This window comes from Equus quagga, chromosome 14 (assembly GCF_021613505.1).
Source record: "Equus quagga isolate Etosha38 chromosome 14, UCLA_HA_Equagga_1.0, whole genome shotgun sequence".
Classification (NCBI taxonomy): Eukaryota; Metazoa; Chordata; class Mammalia; order Perissodactyla; family Equidae; genus Equus; species Equus quagga.
The window spans coordinates 79,562,518-79,579,434 of NC_060280.1; the positions used below are offsets into that span (position 1 = coordinate 79,562,518).

At 44.7% G+C, this 16,917-nt stretch overlaps 1 pseudogene; it reads left to right on the forward strand.

The window, feature by feature from the left end:
- Nucleotides 1-5,008: 5,008 nt before the first annotated feature.
- LOC124225950 (uncharacterized) lies at nucleotides 5,009-5,120 on the forward strand (annotated as a pseudogene).
- Nucleotides 5,121-16,917: the final 11,797 nt, after the last annotated feature.

Below are 16,917 nucleotides of genomic sequence, written 5' to 3' on the forward strand. Positions count from 1 at the left end.
TTCTTTATCCTGTGCCTGTGTTGTTTTACTATGTACACAACAAGCTGACCTCAGAACTTACCCTTTCTGAAGTCATCTTATTAGGTTCAAGAGATCTTTTTTGGACTCTGAATCTGTAATCCCATATATTAGAAACCCCTTGTGGCTGTAATCAGTCATAAACCGTAGTTATAGATACCTAGGTAGTGGTAGATGAGCTCAATATTTCTGGCTAATCTTAGCTGAGAGCAGAAAATAGTCACTCTAGTGGTCAAGAGATCAGATAAGTGGAGGAAGGCGTGGGTATCTGGAGCCGCGTTGGCATCAGAGGGAGCAACAGGGACAAGGGAAGTTTGACTCTAAGAAGAGGAGAAGGTGACTACATGCACTGATTGAGTTGAAGACGATGCAGTGGTCAGGTGCTTCTTATCTGCTTCTTCAAATCTACTCTTTCTCCTTCTTTCCCAAAGCTTTCCACCGGGGCATTTGATTGTCCTCCTAATGGTCAGGACGCTGGGCCCAGCCATGGAGAAGATTAATTGACAGCTTTTTTTCTCAATGCAATTGGGGATGCACAGACATCCACAGTTGGATAAACTGTTTTGTTAATTCTGAAAACAAATAAGAATTAATTAATTGATCCACATTTCTTCCTTTTCCATTTAAACTTTTTAATAGAAGAATCTAAATGCCTTATCATTATTTTTTTCATTACTTTTTTGCACTACTGAAGCCTTGTCCAAGGTCAAAATAATTTAATCATCAAATCCAAAGCTTTTTCACAGACTCCTAGAGTTGTGAGATGCCTTGGAATTTACCCATTCTCCCACCCAAGGCACCAATCTCACCTGAATGATGTTCACTAATTACTGTTCAACAATTCCAGAGATTTCCAGTGAGCAGACACTCACTGCCTGAGTTGCAGTCCCCAGTCTGGCTGGCTGCCAGAATCAACTGTGGAGCTCGTTCTAAGCAGATGCCCAGGTCTGATGCAAAAATTCTCATAGAATTTATCAGAATAGGGCAAGGTCATCTCTACTTTGCAGTAACTGCAGATCACTCTATCAGGTAGATATATCTGAGAGTAACTGGCATTAGCAGCTCTTTTCATAGTTGATAAATTGTGTGAGAAAACACTATCCTGGCAGGTACTTTGGATGCCTCCTTAAAAATCAATTCTATCCTTTCTCTTTACAAACAGTGTTCTAAATTTGTTCAGGGCAGCAATGTGCCCATTCAAAATACTCATCTCTGAGGTTCCCTTATAGCTGAGTATGGTCACGCAACACAATTCAGACTAATAAGATGTAAGCACAAGTTTACTGGGTATACTCAGGAAGCCTGAGCTTTGTAAACCTTACCATTCCTAATTCTCCTTGACTGAGAGATTGGCATACTACCTGGAGGTCCAGGAGTCAATTTGCAAACAGGAAGACAACGCACATCATGACTGGAAAAGAAGGAAGCTTTTAGGTTGAACCAAATAGACTTGCTGTTTTGGTAAATCAAAAATAGTTGAGTATAAACAATTTCATATGGCTCAACCTAATAGAAGGACCCAGGTTCAAGATGATATAACAGTTGTACCAGCTCTGGAATACATATTCTCGTACTTATTATTACTTATGGAAAAAAAAATCCCTGTTAATTAGTTTTCTATTACTTGTAGCTGAAGACAGTCCTAATAAATCTATGTGGAGCAAAAAGTTGCCTCTTCCTAACTTCTGCCAATTAGAGCTACTCAAAATACAAATAATTTTGTGTGATCCACTTTCTTTCTAAGAGACGACCCTCCAGGACCCTGCTTATCTTGACATTCTTAGTTCCTTCTCATGATTATCACAGGCATAACTTCTGGACCACTAATCATCCTCATCGTTATCTTCTGAACATGCTCCAGTTTGATAACAATCCACTAAAGGCATCACCAGACAGAGCCTTCCAGATGTAGTCTGATTGGCAAAGTGGAGCATGAACTATTACCTACAACATTTTGGACGATATAGTTATGTAGGCCCACTCTATTATTCTGTTAGTTTCTCTTTTTTTTTTTTCCAGACATACCACACTATTGACTCATATTGATGTTGTACTCATTCCTCTGACAAAAAAGCTATTATACAAGACCTCTCCGATCCTTGATTACAGTTAATTTTGTTTAAATGTTTCTTTTAAGTATTTGAAACTTCACTGCAACTTGGGTCATTATTTATATCCATTGAGATTATTCTGGGACTCTGATGAACTGTCACCATCAGTTTTGTTTCATCCCCAAATGATATAAACATGTCTTCTCAACATCAGCAAGGTGAATGATAAAAAAGAAAAAAGTAACATAATAGATCCAAGGCCATGGCCAAGTTCTTTCTTTCTTTCTTTCTTTTTTTTTTTTTGAGGAAGATTAGCCCTGAGCTAAATACTGACAATCCTCCTCTTTTTGCTGAGGAAGACCGGCCCTGAGCTAACATCCATGCCCATCTTCCTCTACTTTATACGTGGGACACCTACCACAGCATGGCTTTTGCCAAGCGGTGCCATGTCTGCACCTGGGATCCGAACTGGCGGACCCTGGGCTGCCGAGAAGCGGAACGTGTGAATTTAACCGTTGCGCCACCGGCCGGCCCCCAAGTTCTTTCTTACATTTATATTTCATCTACTCCAGAATGATCAATTCAGACCCTACTGCGTGCTAGCCATAAAAAACAAGACATACTTCTTACACTCAATAAGGAGACAACTCAATATAGTACGGTAAGTGCTAGGATGTTTGTCATGGCAGCATCTAAGAGATTTTTCAAGTCAGAGAAGTCTTCTAGAAGGAACAGATGGTAAAGCTGAGACACAAAGGTGACTAGATTTAGCCAGTTAAGAGGAGAGATGAGTGTCACAGGTAGAGGAAACTGTATATGCCAAAACCTAGAGGCAGAAGAGCATGATTAAGAATTCAGGAATCCAACAGCCAATCAGGCTAGATTGAGTGTGTCTATGTGGTTTAGAGGGGCAAAAGTGGAGGGGGAGGAAGGATGTAGGTAGAAAGACAAGAGGTGTAGGTAAAGATGGAGACAGACATCAGACCTTAGGTGGCCTTATGGTTCTTATTAAAGGTTTTATACTGAGGGAAGAAAAGTGTGGTGAAGGGTTGTGTGCCAGATAGTAACATGATCAGATTTGCAGTTTTAATCATTAAATAACATTATTTGGGTTACTAAAAAATGTTAAAATGTTACTCTAGTTACAGTGTGGGAAATGAATTAAAAGGGGACAAGACTAGAGGCAAAGGAGCATCCTAGGGATTGTTGCAGCCGATCAGACATGAGTTAACCAGGGGGAGAGTTGCAGAGATGGAGGGAGGTGGCAATATTCAAGAGTCATGGAGGTAGAAAGGTTCCGACTTGGAGATGGAGAAGACAGAGGACGGTAAGTGACAAAGGGAAGTGAAGAGGACTTCTAGCTTCTGGATAAATGGTTAATAGGTAGGTTTTCAGGAGGTGGTGATGAATTCGATTTGGGCCATGATGGGTCTGAAGGTGCGTGCTGAACATATATTAGGAGCTCTCCAATATGAAATTAGCTAGATAGATCTGGAACTCTGGAGAGACACCTGAGCTTGGACAAAGATGCTCAACACAGAGACAATTAATTACCCAGGAAGAGAGTAGAGAGTACACGAAGAGAAATGAGGGCAGACAACTAGTATTTAAAGATTGGGAAGAGATCTTGGAAAGAAGATTGAGAAGAAGTGGTCAAAAACATACGAGAAAGACCAGGAGAACGTGGTGCCATCGAAGTCAAAGGATGAGTGTTGGGGGACGGCAGGAACATTAGCAGTGTCAAATGCTGCTGAAGGATCAAGTAAGATTACACTTAGTAAAGAGAATATCTTCGATCACCTTGGGAGAACAGTTTTGTGGAGCGGAGCCATAGTGTGGTGTATAAAAGTGGGATGAGGATATAGAAAATGTGCACAATTACTTCAAAAGTTCGTGGGTTTCGGGTGAAAAAAGAGGGAGAAAGCAGTGAGACAAAAGGAGAGTGCACTTGGAGAGGATGTCGTCACTTTTGTAAGACGGGAAAGAGCCCTCTGAAAGCTGATGGGCAGAGACTAGTAAAGGGAAGCATGGAAGAAAGACACAGGAGATGACTGACCAAGTGGGGTCCCTTAGGGAGTATGAGAGGGTAGGCGGGGCGGTGAATCTTGAGCACAGGTAGAAGAATGAGTACTGAGAAAGAGAAAGACCAATTGCATCACTATTTAAAGTAAGGAAGGAGAAATACACTTAAGAATATCCATTATGTTTGTGTTTGGCTGCAAATAACAAAACTACATGATAAAAATGGTTTAAATAAGATAGAATTTTACCCCTTGGCTTACAGAACATCCCCTTTGTTCATGGCTGGTGCAGTGTTCCCTAAACTCAGGGACCAAGCCCTTTCTGTGGTTTGGATCTGTTGTACATGGCTGTGACACTACGCTACGATGGCAGCTTCTGTGTGCCAGGCAGTGAGATGAAGGAGGAGATGAAAAAGAAAGGGTGGAATGGCTAAGTGTACTGTCTTCCCAAGATGGTCCTTCCTGGAAGCCCTTACATGACACTCTTCCTCACAGGCCCGTGGCCGAACTTGGTCACATTGCCACGTTTAGAGGCAACAGAATGTGGGAAATACGTTATCCACTGCCTAGACAAATTCAGGGGCCTATCACCATGGAAGAAGGGGAGGATGAATATTAAGAGACAATTAGGGGCTGGCCCCATGGCCGAGTGGTTTAGTTTGCATGCTCTGCTTTGGCGGCCCGGGGTTCCCTGAGCGCAGACCTAGCACTGCTCCTTAAGCCATGCTGAGGCGGCGTCCCACGTAGAGGAACTAGAAGAACCCACAGTTAGGATATACCACTATGTACTGGGGGGTTTTGGGGAGAAAAAAAAAAGAGGAAGATTGGCAACAGATGTTAGCGCAGGGCCAATCTTCCTAAAAAAATAAATAAATAAAAGGCTCTTTGCCTATTAGGAAAAAAAAAGAGACAGTCAGTGTGTTGTACGAAAGGAAGGTTAGAACTCCCCTTGACCAGAATGGAAGAGGCCCTCGGACATGCATGGTTAAGGCATTGCCACCTCCTCTGTGGCATCTAACCATGGGTTTGCAACGTCTCTAATCATAAGGGAAATGCAAATCAAAATCACAATAAGATAGCACTTTGCACCCATTGGGATGGTTATTATTTTCTTAAGAAAGAGGAATATAACAGATATTGGCAAGGACATGGAAAAATTGAATTAGAGCACTTACGCATTGCTGGTGGGAATGTAAATTGGGGCAATCACTGAGGAAAACAGTTTGGTAGTTCTACAAAAAGCCAAAAATGGAATTACCATATGATCCAGTAATTCCATTTATAGGTATATACCCCAAAAACTTGAAAGCAGGGACTCAAACAGATATTGCACGCCAATGTTGCCAGCAGCATCATTCACAGTAGCCAAGGGGTAGAAGCAACCATAGTCTCCATCAATGGATGAATGGGTAAACAAAATATGGTACAGACATACAATCAAACATTTTTCAGCCTTAACGAAATTAATGAATGAAATTTTATACGTGCTACAGCATGGATGAACTTTGAAAACATTATGTTAAGTGAAATAAGTCAGACACAAAAGGACAAATATTGTATGATTACACTCATCTGAGGTACCTAGAATAGGCCAATTCATAGAAACAGAAAGTAAAAGAGAAGTTCCCTGGGGCCGGGGGGAGGGCATGGGGAGTTGCTCAATGTACAGAGTTTGTGGGATGATGAAAAAGTTCGGGAGATGTATGTTGACGGTGGTTGCACAACACTGTGGATCTACTTAATGCCACTGAAGTGTGCACTTAAAAATGATTAAAATTTTATGTTACGTGTATGTTACTCCAATAAAGAAAAATGAAAAAAAAGAGGTAATTAGCTATCCTTGGCACAGTGTGGATGCAGGTAAATGTTTAAGCTCGGTGGCAGGAAAGTGAAGCAGTTTGCATTTGATGGCTTTTATTTTTTCTGAGCATAATTCGGGGAGGATGTGTGTTTACACACATGTGTGAACAGCTTCACATATGTGTTTTTCCAGAAAGCAGAAAAGAATTGAACTGGATCCTTATTTAATGGGTCAAAGAGCCGGCTGGTGAGGCCGAAGGGTCTCACGCAGGGTTCGGTGCTCCTTTCCTCAGGGCATTCTCTTTTCTCCCGATTCTTAAGATATAAAGAGATCTACCACTACCTTATTTTTCCATCTTTTTTTTCCAGTTCTGGTGCTACCATTTAGGAGATGGTACCAGACCACAAAGATAGAGTTTTACATTTGCCGTTTACAGAGCACATCCACATCAAATATATTTGTTGATCTCCACATCAATCAGGATATTCTTTTCTCATCCCAGTTCTATTTGGAATTGATTTTTTTCCCTAAGCCTTTATTTTCCTCATCTGTAAAAGGGGATATTTAAAGTTCCTTGGAATGTAGTTTTCATGTTTAATTGAATTATGTTTATGAAACCTGTCACTCAATACATAGTGGGAAAGTGAAAGCCAACGATTTTACGAGGTTTTTTTCACAGCCCAGGTGTCAGTGGCCGTGCCTGCCCATCAGTCCTTCTCAGCTCCCCCCTCCTGTAATCACCAACTCAGCTCGGTTCCGCCTCTGAATGACTCCTGTATCTGCCCGCCTCCTGCCTGTCTGCCACTGGCTCAGGTGCGGCTTACGTCATCGCTTGGACCAACGCAGCCTCATAGTAGGGCTCCTGCTACCAGTTCACATCTCAGCTCAGCTCACCCTCCATCTTGCCAGTAATTGCTTATCTTGCTAAAAAATACATTTTGTCACCTCAGTACTTTACTTAAAGTCTCCACTAGCCCACCTGGCTTTCAAGATAAGGCCCAAGGTCCTCAACTTGGCACAGAGTCCCTTCCCTCTCTTGCCCCAGCCTCTTTCTTGCTGTGTCTCGCAGCATCCTCCTCATCTACTCTTTAGCCCCACTGACCCTGAGCACTGACCCCGGACACTGATGCCCTTCCACAGCTCTGTGCCTTTGCACACGCTGCCCTGTGCTGGGAATGTCCTTCCTGCAGGATTAGCACAGTGCAACACAGCACAGACTTGTTTTAATGTCAAGGATAAGGGAATGAATGAGGCCAGGAAAAGAATTTAAAAGGCTGAAAAAGGAGAACAAAACTGTTTTGAGACCTACTCTAACCCACCATTTCTATATCTGGCCTTTTTGCAGATCCCTCCCAACACTTTCTTTGTTTTTAGTCTGCCCCAGGGAAAGAAGGAGGGGTCCATGGCACATAATGTTATTAAAGCCACAGCTGTCCCAGTGTGGTCCCTGAATCCCAAAGTCTGGGGCTTTCTGACGCGCAGCTATCTGCGTTTTAAGAAGCCCCGCAGGCGATTCACAGTAAGTTTGAGAAGCGCTGAATTAAGGGGGTCATGAGGCACAGAGGGAGGGAGCTGATGGCAAGGGCTGCTGCTCCCAGCGTCAGGACGGTCACGGGGAGGGAGTCACCGGCCCTGCCCCCAGGGGAGACTGCTTCTCTTGAATACGCCCACTTCAGAAAAAATAGCACCAGAACAGAGCAAGCTTGGTGGTATGTAAACTATGAAAATATTTACATATTTTCATATGTAACGAAATACATATTACTATGTAAGGAAATGCATATTCCCTTTTGCTAGGGTGCCAGATTTAGCAAATAAAAATCTAGGATGCTCAGTAAATTTAAATTCTGGATAAACAACAAATAATATTTTATTATGCAAAGCACATACTTATACTAAAATATTATTTCCTACTTATCTGAAATGCAAATTTAACTGGGTGTCTTGCTCTTGTTCTGTTTTATGTGACACCCTACCTTTGTCCGTAAGTGTTAAATATGTGAGGGAAATAGCCTGATCAGAATCAGATGTCTAAAAGGCAGGAGTTAGTTTTAGTAACCGGTTTATTTACTCTTTAATGGAGAGGTATATGATTTGAAAGGGAAGAAAAATAACGGCTGCTTTTCCTGACTCATTGGATTATGTGTAAAATCTACATTTGGGGAAAAAAAGAGAGGAAGAGAGCGAGCATATAGAGAGAAAGAAACAAGATGTTGGTTGCAAGTGGCCCGCATGCCAGAAAGTTCCTTCCCTCAGTTGACATAAATGAGCACCGTCATGGGCCAGGCCCTGTCCCCACGGCCTATGCAACAGAAATGCGGAGCAAGCTTCAGAGTTGAGCTCCCTCCCCTGAGGCCCCAGCTCCTGGGCAGGTTGTCTACAGCCACTCCTTACTGCCCCAGGTGACAGGATGCCACTTCAGAGGGTGGAATGTGGCACTGTGAGTGGGGAATGAATAACAGGCTTCCTAACAAGATGCAGCTGAGGGAGCAGCTTGCTGACAGAACAATTTGCTGGTGCCCGGAGTCTCCGCCCAGCCTCGGCAGAACTGCAGCGGGCGTCAGGAGAAACTCAGGACTTACCATTTGCCCAGGCGTCAGGTTCCCGGTGAGCCGGCATTCTTCCCACGGCGCTTTTCCAGGCCTGCAGCCTTGATGTGCGAGCCACCGAGGCTTCCAGAGCCCCAGGAATCACACGTACAACCATTCCTTCATTTTCCCCCCTCTTGATCCGCTTGTGTTTATGTAAATGGTTGGAAAAGCAGTTTTCGGCTTATTTCCGAAGCTTAAGGGCTTCCTGAGAAGCCTATTATTGAAAAATCAGAAACTGAAAAGCGACTTCTTAGACAATGAATTAGCAGCTCAATGACTGTGTGTAATGCAGAGTGTGCTGTAACTGGCTGCGTTACAACCGGGAACTCCCCTGGGATGCGGTAATCAAACACGTGCCAACAGGTTATCTGTTTCAACAGAGAGTGAGTAATCAAAGGAGATTTGCAGTTAATCCAAATATTACAGAGACGCATCCAAGAGAAGGCCAGGAAAAGGAGAAACTAGAAGAAGGGTGTGGGGAGACCAGAGCTTTCTGACCTGGAGTTCCATGTGCAACTGAGAGAACTTCAGGGGACAAAGTTCATCCATCTGAGCACTGATGGCACCAACTACCTAGAGGGGAAACTGAGTCTTGGCTACACATTGAAGCAGACCAGAAAATTAACCTCAACACTTGCCTCTTCCACTTGACCAGTGATGTCAAATTGGGGAGCAAATTACCTAGCATTCAGTGATTTGCTGCAAAAGTCTGAGTCCTATACTGGTTTGAGGGCTAGGGGTAGGGTGAGGAGTGGGGAAGGACTTGCTCCATCTGAGAGGCGCTGGCTAGACAGTGGAACTATGCAGTGTTTCGGGGAGACGGTTCAGTTTGTGTGTCTATCTCTGTGGTTCTCACAGTGTGGTCCCAGGCCAGCAGCATCAGCATCACCTGAGATCTTGTCTGAAACGCAGATTCTTGGGCCCCATCCCAGCCCTATAGTCTCAGAAACTGAAGCGAGGCCCCGCATGCTGTGTAATAAGAAGCCCTCCAGGTGATTCTGACACTCGCAGAAGTTTGGGAACCACTGGCTAATCTGAGCACCTGCACACTGTGGGTACCAGCAATGCTCCACGTTCCTCTGCAGGCCTGTGGGTGAGCACAGCCATGGCTGGCTCGAGTCAAGATCCTGGAGCAATTCTGTGCTGAGCCGCTCGGTCCTGATCCCCTCACAGGGCTATGGAGTTTTTGGGAAAGAAATTTAACATTTATTAAACATGTACTAGTACTTGGTGCCAGGCCCTGGTAAATGTTTTATGTGTGATATTTTATTTAATCCTTTCTACAACCTTGTGAGCTAGGTGTTATAGGTAGGATTTTATTGCTGAGAAAATTTTGGCTCAGAAAGGTCAACTGGTCCAGGTCTGAATGTTTCCTGAGCCTATGCTCCTTCCCCTATCCCCCACAGCATCTCTGACAGGCGTCCTCTGCCCCCAGAATGCCTTGGGTGCCCCCTGCACAAAGCACTGCCAGCCTGGCAGGGCCCCAGTTCTACATTTCCATTCCTCCCCCACCCCACCCGACTCCTTGCCTCATGTTAATTTCCCACCTGAGTACTGAGTACTTTATAAATAGCAAATCTAAAATGAATTTTCTACCAGCGATCATTAGCTCCCTTGACATCCATTAAACATTCTCGCAAGCAGAGTGAAGTGACAAAAGGGATTGATTTTTACAGTATGCTTAATAGGGGAAAAGAAAGAAAGGTGTTGACAAGTCCTTTTTTTTCTGTCCTGATATCACAAGGAATTTGAAATCAGTCAAATGACTTTTATCTGGAAAAAAGAAGGCTAGGATTGGGGGTGGGAGGAGTCAGGGTGGGGAGAGAGAAGCAGCCTGCCCAGCACCCTGCTCAGCCCACTTCTGCATTTGTGACAGGTAAACATGGAGTTAGTTAGCTCATGCCAGCCACCAAAATGAATATGTCAGAGTTAATGCGTCAAAATATATAGGGTCCAAGCCAGGGAGCGAGTGGAGGGCTGGGGGAGGCAGGAGAGCAGTGGTGGGGAGAGGCAAAGTAACCAATCTTCTGCGGAAACTACTGGAAGAATAAATGTGTTGATGCAATAGCTGAAGTCAGAGGAGGCTGGCATATGAGGCACTGTAGCTGAAAATTTAACTTTGATTTCAATTTTCATATTTGTCAGCAATAATTAGATTCACGAAATGTTTTGCCACTGTTCTAAAATACTAATAAGTAGAGGCCTTTGTAGTGTGGTTAATGGAGTCTTTTTTTCCTAGTGGTCTAGAAAAATTCCATTAAAGCAAAAAGTCATGCTATATTACGGCACTTCAACATACAGGCCTCTGCTGCCACAGTACTGCCGTCCCCGAGCCCGCCGCCCTCCGTGTAGCCACAGAGCCCTGGCTGGGGAGGGGCTTTGCATGTCATAAGCCTCAGCTGTCCATCATGTTTGACCTGCACAGACTTCCCCACATGGGGGAAGCCAGCCAGTCAGAGACAAAAGGAGACGCAAACTGAAGAAAGCATCGCCCTGGAAAGGACCCTCACCTCCTGGAGCAGGCTGAAGAGAGGACGGGGGAGAGGATGGTCGGGTGGGTGCCTGGCTCTGGCTGGGAAGTGCGGCTCCTGCCTGAGGACAGGAAATCCATCCCCGTTCATCACCAAACTGGACTCCCCGGGGTTAAGGCTGGAGCCCCACCGAGTGGCAGAGCCCACATTTCCATCTTCTCCCAGTGCCCATCCTGCACTGGGAAGGCTGAATTCTCTGGAGATGGAGTTTGGTTAAAAGGTCTGAGACCTACTATTTTTGAGTGACTTTTTCCTGGGATGTCTAAACCTCTCTCTGATATCCCAGGGTGCTCCCTGCAGGCCAATATGTGGTGGAGGGGTAAATGACTCCCTTACACAGTTAAGTGTATAATACAGACACTCTCCAGAGAGCCCAAGTGGATAAGGAAGGGTCTGGAGCACGCTCACCTCCCTTCCACCCTGCCTTCACTGGCACACCCCTGCAGTCAGGGATTCTCATGCAGGTCCGCTGCTGTCTCTCAGAGAGGCTCTCTCCTGCTGCTGCAGAGCAGCTGCCTGTTAGTGCATCTCTTGGAGTCCAGCGAACTCAAGAACTCTGCCATGATGCCCTTAATTTTCCTTCCCTAAGTTTTGAAGAGAATTCCAAGCCATCAGTTCTAAGTTAACCAACAGAAAAGAAGAAAGCTAAATGGAGCTGTGTGATTTCCATCACCCACCCCCAACTCCCCTTCCTGTCAAATTGTGGTTGCTTGACCTAGTAGTAGAGTGACTTGGAATTGACTAACCCTAAGCCTTAAAAGGGAAATGATGGAGGAATGGATAGATTGGCAGGGAGCCAGACTCGGACTGACAACTCAGCCCGGATAAAGGACAACTTTTGGAAGCCACTCATAGCAAAAAAACGGTACCTCCATCGCACCCACGAATGCAGGGCAACTCCTCGCCTTTGCCCTGCCCTTCCCTGGGACCCTGCTTTCCTTGGCCTTTGTCCCTCTGTGCTACGCCCTTGCATGCATGCCTATGTCTCCCAGTGGACAGAGAATGGCAGCCTGTGCTCCTTCCCCAAAGTGCAGAGACCTTCCTGGGGCCCAGGCCTCTCCCCAGCCCCTCCTTCCTTCCCTCTCTCCCCACCAGTCGCTATTTTGCAGCCGCCTTGCTTTTCCCCTGTGGCATGTGCCAGATCTTATCCCAATGCAGCACTTCAGGATGAAAGAAGGAGGGGATATTAAATCCACCAGTGATACGCGTGGCAATTGGGAGAGGCTTTTGTTGTGTCATTTCCTACCTCCTTCAGCCTATTAAGCAAACAAAAGTGCTTGTGGAATGAGAAATGTAAATGGCCAACGCAAGCCGATTAATCCTAGATGTACAATTCCATTAATAAGGCCGCTTTTTAATAGGCAGCTCCGGCAGCAGCGGTGGACAGGCCGGGAATTGATGTATTCTCTGTAATTGTATTGCAACTAATAGGATATGAAGAAAATTGTACTGGAGAAGCAGGTCTTTCAACACCATTTTCCAATCAGCTGAAATAATGACTTGCAGAGGAAAGCCTTGAAAAGTAACGACACATTAAAAAAATATAACATCATCCAGGAGTATCCATTATTCCCAATCTTAGTTTGGGAGATCTTTCTTTCATTCTTCTCCCTCCTTGCCCCCACCTTCCCTCTTCAACTCCTCTCTACCACAGGGAATAACCCAAACCCAGAGGAGTCCTGTCACTTGTCGATGAGCGCAAGAGCTGTCAGGGAGGCCGGCTCAGCCTTCGCCAACAGGAGGCCAGCTCGCAGGCTGCGGCTGTGTGTCTCCCTATTTGCAAGTCAGGAGGGAGAAGGAGAGAGGCAGGGTGCGGGGTGGAGAGATCACTGGAAGGAACCCAGTGCTGGATCTTAAGCCAGTCAGATGAGTGACTCTGGGCCGTCCCTTCACCTCCCTGGCTTCCCTTCCAGTTCCCAAATGCAGTGAATCTGAGTTATCACAGGGCAGGCTGGGAGGAAAGGCGGCCCCGCAGCATTCCGGGGCCAAAGATGGACGCCTGCGCACAGGGGTGTGCTGGTTGCCTGAAGGCCGCCGGCCGACAGGCTCTGCGGGACCCGGGTGTCTCCCCATGGACTGCGACTTCTCACCGGACGCCTGGCAAGCGCTCTTAGTCGTGGGTAAATTCATCTGTTCACTCCTTCGCTCACTCCCTCATTCATCAGATACTGACAGGATGCTGAGATGCTCTAGATGCCGCTCCAGGTTCTGGCCGCGCAGTGGTGAATAAAGCAGACAAAAAAATTCGTCCTTGCCCTCATGACGCTTGCAGTCTATCAGGTGAGCATAGTTTTTGCGGAGCCCTCACTATATATTCTATCAGTCCTTAGCCTTTTCGCTGGCTGAGACCATCCCAGGACAAGCGGAAGCGCCTCTGCTTTTGTGGATTTCGCTGGGGGCGGCAGCCGGCCCCTTGCCAGCACCTCTCCCTCCCCGCTCCCCCTCCCTCCACTGCGGTCGCTGGGTCTCTTTCCTGCCATTTGTATGCTGACTCTGCCCCTCCCTTGGTCGCAGGCTGGAGAGTAAATATAAGGAGAAAAGGCAAAGCACATTTCGGTTGAAATCCCCAAGGAAACAGATGTGATTGCTGTACAGAAATGGTTCCAATAAGGGCAGAAAGGAATATTGCTTTTATAGCTTTTGGGACATAAAACATTTAGAAAATGTGATTGACTGGCAGGGTCTAATTTATCATTTATCTCATTCCCTCTGCTCTCTCACTCTCTCTTCCCCACAACACGGGGGCACGTACTTAGAGGCAAACTTTTTTCTCCTCTTTGCTTTCCTTTCTTCTTCTCTCTCAGACTTGGATTTATCATCATTCTGTGAAGCAGGAGAACTCCTGTGGCTATTTATAATTAATGCTCAGAAACCTGCCAATCCATTTAATGACACTAGCAGGTCATGGCCCCCTTATAGCTCTCCATTAATCATCATTAGAACAGCTCTGAGTTTTTACATTCTTTTTAAATGTTAATTCACCTCTGTAATGCTCCTTTTAGTTAAAACTGTAAAGAGGCAAGTGGCTGGTCCCTCTGTGCCGCCTGCCAGGGGAAAGCCTGGTGGAGCTGATAAAGCCGGTTGATTTCATCTGCTCTTTTGTCCTCCACCCCGGCCCCACTACCAGATGCCAACCTAGTTTGTTCTTTGGTTGCCTATATTTCTCTTTTAAAAAATGCCTAGTGACTTAAAGTTCCGGGCCAATAAACCCACTCTGATATCTTTGGACTCTCAGGGCCAAGGTGACAATCTGTGAGGAGTTACTGACTCAGTGTCGTGATGTGGTTTTCTAGCTCCTTTAGGTGATGGATGGAGCATAAAGGGCTCCAGGGGTAAGTCGAGCTGAGAACTGCCCATGTGATTTTTCCAACACTCAAGAATATGCTCCAAATGAGCCGGCTGAATGAGGTCATCTAAAGAATTCTCCTTCTTGTCAAGAGAGCTCACCACTTCCCCCATTTTTGCCACTAATGGGCTATGAGACTTTGGGTAAAACATTTCACCTGCCTTCTCACCTACAAAATGGGGCCCATATCTGTCCTGCCTAACTAATATGGTTAAATCTCTAAAGACTAGGTGGAGTTGAAATTATACCAAACTTTTAAAACTAATGTATCGATGCAAGGTGTCCATATAAGTCTCATTTCTTACCTTTCTCTGCCGCTTCACGTACATATCTCGACCTCCTGCTAAAGCAGTGCTCTGCTGTCGTTCAGGCCCGTGAGTGTGTATGCCCTCAAACCTCCATCTCGGTTGTATTTATATCATATTTCTCAAGCCGGAAAAGTATAGTAGAAAAAAACATTGAAATGGCAATGAGGGAATCTGAATTTGAATATCAACTCTCTTACGTACTAACTGTGCAACTCTGAACAGCTTTCTTCAGCTCTCTCAGCCTCGTTTCCCTTACTTTTGGGCTTTATATTTCTAAGCCCCCTTGATCTAGTAAGTCCTGTGATTTTATGGCTTGCCTCATACATGAGTCTGCCCAAAGGGCCGTGGCAGTGACGCAGGCCTAATTGGGAAAACCTGTCCCTTTGACCATCTGAGCTCTTAGATTCTCCTTGTCTCGTCAAGCAACGTGCCCAAGGCTTTAGAACTCTAACAAAAGCAGACACAAATAGATGGGGAAAATAAAAAATAAGATTTAGTTCTTTTCCAACCCACTGTCTGACCTCTCGATACTACCCCTCTTTGTGCAAGGCATTCAGAGCCGTGGATTTGAACTTATTTTCAAAGTTGCCTCACATCCACACATTAAGTTGAGATAACTGCTCAGGGCCTACCAGGAAGCAGACATCTCCTATATTACATCATTTACTCCTTCTTAATACTTCTCTAAAGTAGGCTAACCTCGTTTTATACATGATTAAACTGAGGCATGAAGAGGTAGTGTTCCTGGTCTGAGGTTTGTGTAGCTTGCACATTGCGGGGGCACCGGTCAACCTAGGTCCCCTAAATTGAAGTCCAGACTTCTGTTTCATATAGTTTCATCTTGTTTTGCTCACGCTTCCGTTGTCTTTAGATGAGGATGAGGTAATACACTTTGGATAAAATAAAGACATACTGTATCAGCTGCTCCTGTTCTGGCATGAATTGTAACTAGTGACCTATGATTTGGGCTAAAAACCTACTTTCCTGGGTTGATTCCTCACTGTGCTTGCGTTCGCGTTGGCACCACGATGTATAAATGAGCTTCCATGGGATTTTCTACGGGGAGATCCACCAGCCACCCCTGTTCGTTTTTAGTCTTCCTACCTGTGTGGTCCCAGCCCCCATTCTTACAGGGACAGTCATACCTCCTTCTCCTTCCTGCGAAGCATCACTGCCACTCTAAGCAGACACCAGTCCCCAAGCTAGGCTTTGGCCATCTGTTCTGCCCATCACTCAAGAATGCAATAAAACCCACTTGACAATTATGTCAGCACAAAGGGCAGAGAGGGCTGCATAGCACAAAGCTGTGTAAAATTCATTCTTCCAAAGGTTGCCTCAAGAATATTCTGGCCAAAAAAAAAGCTCTAACAGCAAGTGGAGTATTGTGTCATCCGCCTTTTTCTCATTTCACTACTTTGCTTTATTAATGGATCTATGTTAGTTCTTGCTTGGTACAAGTTAATAATAATAAGACCTTAAAATCATGCAATGCTGTACACATTTGAAAGGACTTTCACTAATCTATTATATCTTTAAATCTTCCTGACTGTAGTTGAATTTTCGAACTGAAGGGGCCTTAGAAAACATTTAACCCAACTCTTCCAGCTGATTATTATGGATGTATTTTGTTTAGTTTAAGTAATGTATCCTTATTAAATATAATTTGGAAACCATACAAAAGTTGCTTTAAAAAGATTTAAAGTCACCCATGCACAATTACATTTAATGTATTTCCTTCCAAGTTTTTTCCTTATTCTCTGCCGTGGTTTTTATTATATAGTTATAATCATATCATTTATATCTCATTTTTTCTTTTAAGACTAGATCAGAAGCAATTTTCCATGTTGTCACATAGTGTTATTGAGCATAATTTTAATTGGTTTTATTGCATTACATCAAGCAGGAGTCTAATACCGTTACCCTATGTTTGGACATTTATGTTGCTCTAATTTTTGGCTGTTATAAATAATGTTTCAGTGAACATCTCCATGAGTATAGCCTATCCCAGTTTTACAATTGTTTCCTTTAGACCAGATCACTAGAAATCCTATTATCACCGATTCTCTTATTTTACTCAGGGGAAACTGAGGCATAGAGAAATGAAGTGACTCCAGGTACTGTGGTCAGTTAAAAGATCAGCATGTACACCAGAAGTCAGGCCTTTTGTCTCCTGGTTTCACATTTCTTCCACTATCTGGTGGTCCTCAGAATTTTTAAAAAGGGCTTGAAAAACGTCTTGGTTGTCCACGT